The sequence below is a fragment of the Triticum aestivum genome, chromosome 7D (genome assembly GCF_018294505.1).
Source record: "Triticum aestivum cultivar Chinese Spring chromosome 7D, IWGSC CS RefSeq v2.1, whole genome shotgun sequence".
NCBI classification, from domain to species: domain Eukaryota; kingdom Viridiplantae; phylum Streptophyta; class Magnoliopsida; order Poales; family Poaceae; genus Triticum; species Triticum aestivum.
The window spans coordinates 623,343,300-623,348,771 of NC_057814.1; positions in this window are offsets into that span (position 1 = coordinate 623,343,300).

Here is a 5,472-nt window from a genome sequence, read left to right on the forward strand (position 1 = left end):
GGGAACGTTGGAAATTGCTACCCGCTTTATTCACACATAATTCTCTCTCCCGTGCACGGTTCAGAATTTATATTCCGAGATGTCCGACCTCCAATTACATGTTTTAAAATGGCAACAAATGACGTCCGACCTTCGATTGGGTGTAATTCGACGTATGCACAAAAATGTGACAGAAGTTCATGGTGAAAACAACGAGAAGTTCAGGTACTGCAAGAAATGCATTTCAGGTGAGAATAAAAGTATAAAAATAAAAGCTTAAAAGGTTTGTTGAAAGAAGTTCAAGCGCTCTGTCCGAGGAAGTTCAAAATTTCTTGCGAGAAAGATTCATCTTGTATTTCCATGTTCGGTTTTTCTATATAAAAATCGAATACAATTCTTTACTAAAAAATATAAAAAGGTGAAGTTCAAATTGAAATAACAGAGAAGTTCGGAGTTTATTAAAACCTAGGATTTACATGTTCAAAAAAATAAAAAACATAATGCCATTTTTTGCACTTTTAAAAACAACTCATAAACGAAAAAAATGGTTGCTAGAAGTTCAAGTGCTCGGTGAGGAAAAGTTCAAAAAATTCCTGTGAGAGAGCTTCATCATGTATTTAGATGTCCAAAATACATACAAAATTTTGTTTTTTGTGTTTTAAAATAATTCTCTCAAACCAGAGAAAAGTTCAAAGTGATAACAACCGGAAATTCACGTACTACATGATGTGTATTTCATATAAGAAAAATATAATAAAGTGAAATTGAGTGAAGTTCAAACAGACATGCCCCAGAAGTTCAACTACTTCACACAGTGCAGAAAACAGCACGTCAAAAAATAGAGTGAAGCTCAAACAGACATGCCCGAGAAGTTCAACTACTTCACGCAGTGCATTTCCATTCGTGATGAAGGCAGAAATCATGATCTCATAATTTTTCTAATTTACTTCAAAATGGCAGGAATATCATTTGTGTAAGTTCAAGTCCTCGGTCGGAGAAAGTTAAAAAAATATTGTGAGAGAGGTTTGTACAAAAAGAATATCATTTGTGGATGAGAAAATTACAAACGAAAATATGTCACCGAAGTTCAACATGAAAACAGCAGGAAGTTCACCAACTACACTAAATGAATTTGAGATGAAAACTTTTAAAATTGTCGCGAGTATGAAAAAACGATCAACAACGGAAAATTGCGTGTTTACAACAGCTTTCCATCAGTATATCACTTGCTCAATTCCGGTGAGTGGATGGAGAGCTACGAGCAGAGGATGGAGATCTACGAGCAAAAAAAGCACTTGAAAAACAGAGTGAAGTTCAAGTAGACATGCCGAGAAGTTCAGGTTCTTCACTTGGTGCATTTTCGAAGAATCTGTTTCGCGATAAAGGCAGAACGAATGATCTCGCCATTTTTGAAATTACTTGAACACGCCTAGGAATCAAAGAAAACCATCAACAAGAAAAAGTTTTGCATTTTCCTTACCTTTTCAACGGTATATTATTTGCCCCATTTCGATAAAAAATGTAAAAATTAGAGCGAAAATACGTTTTTAGCCATTTTCAAAATGGCTTAAAACAGTAAGGAATTGGGAGAAATAATATTTACAAAAACTGTTTCACATTTCCTCAAGCTTTCCAACGCCATATCAGTTGCTGCATTCGGATGTAAGGTTAAAAAAAAGATCAAAAATACGAACTCGGTGGAACTTCTACCGTTTTCTAAATTACTCATAAACCGTTCAAAATTAGAAAAAACTTCTACATGAAAAAGTAGCGCATTTTCATAAGCTTTCCAACGCCATATCATTTGCCTCAATTGGATTAGCCATTAGGAAATGACATCGAAAATACGAACTCGGCTGTTCGGTTTGCGAAATTTTACGATTTTCCAAATTACTCTTTATCTGTAGGGAATTAGAGAAAACTGTCAACATGTGGAAGGAGCGGTTTTGCAGCAGCTTTCCAACGCCATATTATTTGCCTCATTTCGATAAACGTTTTAGAAATGCGATTGAAAATACGATTCACGTTTTTTGTATGAAGAAAAAACGGTTTTCAAAATTGCTCTTAAACCGCTTACATTTTGCCAAAATTTTAACTTGGGTGATGATACTGGTGTCCATACCTTTCCAACGGTATATCGCAAGCCCCATTTGGACACCTTTTAGCTGAAGTTCAACCTAGCACTCGGGGAAGGTCAGGCGCGTTACTCGGGAAGTTCATGTTGTGATCAGAATAATATTCTGATCCCGTGATCAGAATAGTGTTTATGTATATATATATATGTGTGTGTGTGTGTGTGTGTGTGTGTGTGTGTGTGTGTGTGTGTACATGTTAAGTAGCATGTCTCATGCATGATAAGAGAGATACAATTAGTGTGATTGATGAGGTGGCATGTGTGATGAGTTGGGATGCGTGCATGTTGAGAAAGAGTATAATACCATTTCCCATGGATGTTAACAGAAATAATTGGTGAGGTGATGAGAGATGTCGTATGTTGTGAGGTGACATATGTGCATGTTGAGAGAATTGAGAGAGTCAGGATCAACTATTTAGGGACATTCATATATGTTCCCCCACTCGCTCTGCTAAGATATGAGCATTGCATATAAGTCCGCGAATCACTCCCTCCAAGTATTAGTATATCGTATCATATCTAACGTACTAAGGGCATCTCTAACGAGCTCCTCTAAAACAGGCACGTTATCCATTCGTGGACGTGTCTGGACGCGTCTGTGAATAATGATATGAGAGCCGGTCATGCAACTGTGTACCTCAACGTTTGCATATATTTAAAATCAAATTTGTACAAAATGGCTAATTCTCATGCAAACTGGATAATTTTCATTTAGATTGGAGCAACTTCACTACATTTTCGACATATTTCAACTAAACAAAAATGTCTGGAATTTAATAAATTCTAAATCACTGTCTGCGTTCAAGACAACAGTGGTTGATGTGAGGTCCATGATGGCATGAACGGGGCCAGCCTCATGGTCGTAGCGGTGCCAGCGAGGCGCAGCAGCCGGCATTCCCGTCCGCGATTGATTATATGAGACTTGATTTTTTTCACTTCTCCTTGATGTTAAATTTATCCATTTACGAAGAATCTGTATAATCACAGATAAATTACAAGATTTTTTCAAGTACATGTATGACAAGCTGTAAATATTAATGAGGTCATCTTTTTGTTCGAAATAACGAAGTGGGCACGTCTACGCACTAGTTTCCCTTATAGAAAACCCTAGAGAGTGCAAATGGTTAACCAAAATAGTCGATACTTCCATGAAGCGAAATTGAATCTGTGTGTCATGTATCTTCACTGATTTCCATTATAAAAACCGAGGGAGATTACAGCTATTCATGCCCATGCATGCCAAAATCCTCAAATGTACCATGACAACATATCTTATTATATATAGAAGGTTGATCAATCCTATTCACTAAAATATAACAAACTAGGGAGTGTCATCTTAGATGCCAAGACTTTGGAACTAGACTAGACGTGCGGCATTATTACAATTTTCCAAGCACTTATCTCAATTTCCTCAAGTTTGAGCTAAATAAGCATGACCGCCAACGAAAGAACATTGCCGGAAGGCCTGAAATAAGTTCAGAAAAATGTGAATTCCAAGTGTCAAGTTGACTTGACTGTCCTCCTAAGCATCCAACCGCGGATTGGTTCGCATATTCTTCCATCCTTGAAGCGTGATCTTGTACCATCCTTCTCTCGTATAAGTTGATCAAAGTCCATGTCGATATATTTTGTATGTGCGGGTGCAACATGAAAAAAAGGGTTGTCCCCGCAAAGAAAGGGGGAAGGGGAGTGGGGGGGGGGGGGGGGTTGGAAATGGGATACATTTGCTCTAACGTTGTAACACCAGCAACGTGAAACTGAAACTTAACACTGCCCGGGTAGATATTTTTTACCGAAGACGAAACTTCAATTTGAATGTTTTGTCCAGTTAATATCACTGCAGAACAAAAAACTAAGCAGGTGCACCTTCCAAACCGAGTCTTCAGACTAGACTAGATCCGCGTGTCATTGCATCTCTCTCTAAGATTTGATCCACATTGCATTCTGCAACTGTCAAGATTAAAACTATCAGCCATGTGGACACCGACGAGACCAATATTACGATGAATGCCAAGTGATGCAAGTCAAGCTGGAAGACGAATAGCATCAACCCGGAGGAGATCGACATGACCCCAATCATGCCCAACATCAACGTTGGCGTCAATTTCATCTGCACGCAACACGACGTGACATAAGTCATGCCATGTAAACTCGCGAAACAATACATCTGGTAACCATATACTATACCTGTGGCCCGGTAGGGATTTCTTCAGTACAACCGTTTTTGGTTTCCTAACTCTTGTCGACCCGGTGTTTGGTGAGCAGTAGATTGCTCATTACTGTTAAGTAGAGGTACACGAAAGCCCGTATGACGGTACACGTTTTACATTCGACACCGGCCCAACTATTTAGATTGGGGTGGGTGTTCTTTATGCGGAAGCAAGCATTGCATTGCAGTGGGACAAAAGGAGAGGGGCTTGTGCAAGCACAATTTCTTTGGACAATCTGAAGTGGGCATTCCTTGCACATGCATGCCAAAGTACTCAGAACTACCATGAATTCTCAATAAAAAAAGAAAAAAACTTACAAGTGCCATGCTTCACAGGTGATATTCCTCTAGTGTTTGTCGAGTTTATTTATATTAATAAAACGAACTGGGAAGTTGCATTTTAGATACCAAGTTTTGGACCTAGACTAGATCTGAGGCATCTTAACATTTTCTCCAAGAATCTTCTTCCTGTTAATTTCCTCAACTTTGAGCAAAACAAACATCCTCGCCGTTGATAACAAAACTGGGAAAGCAACGAAGACCAAATCACGCAGGTCAAGACAGAAGATAAAGATCGCGACTCCTAAGGAGATTAACATGATCCCAGTCACAACCAACATCAACATCAACGTCAACTGCACGAGACAGTTAAGAAACGAAATAACCATAACAGTATGATTAGCGAAATAGTAAAATATATTTTGGTTAATTAAGTGACATTCGTTGATAAGTATGTATGCAAAATTCTCAATTCTCTACAGGGTCTAGTAGATAGAAACAAGAATCTTTCTCTCTATTCACTATCATTCCGCACCTTCAACTTCTATTAGTTTTCTTCTTCTTTAATGCAATAGCTATAGTTTGATATAAGAATCCATTTCTCAAAGTAATGGAAACCATTGTCTTATAGGAAATTGTTCGAAAATCCATACATGTATTTCATAATAATAATCAGTTCACATGCTTCGAGCTCGCGTCTCTTCTTCTGGTCTCGGCGTTTGATAAACAGCAGGTGGATCATGACCGTAGAGTAGAGGAAGGCCATGGCGGCGGTGATTAAGTCGTACCAATGCAGCAGCTCCTTCCATAAATGGCGGCGCAGATAAAGAAGAAAAAGAACATGGTGAAACTGACCACCAGGTGCGGCATG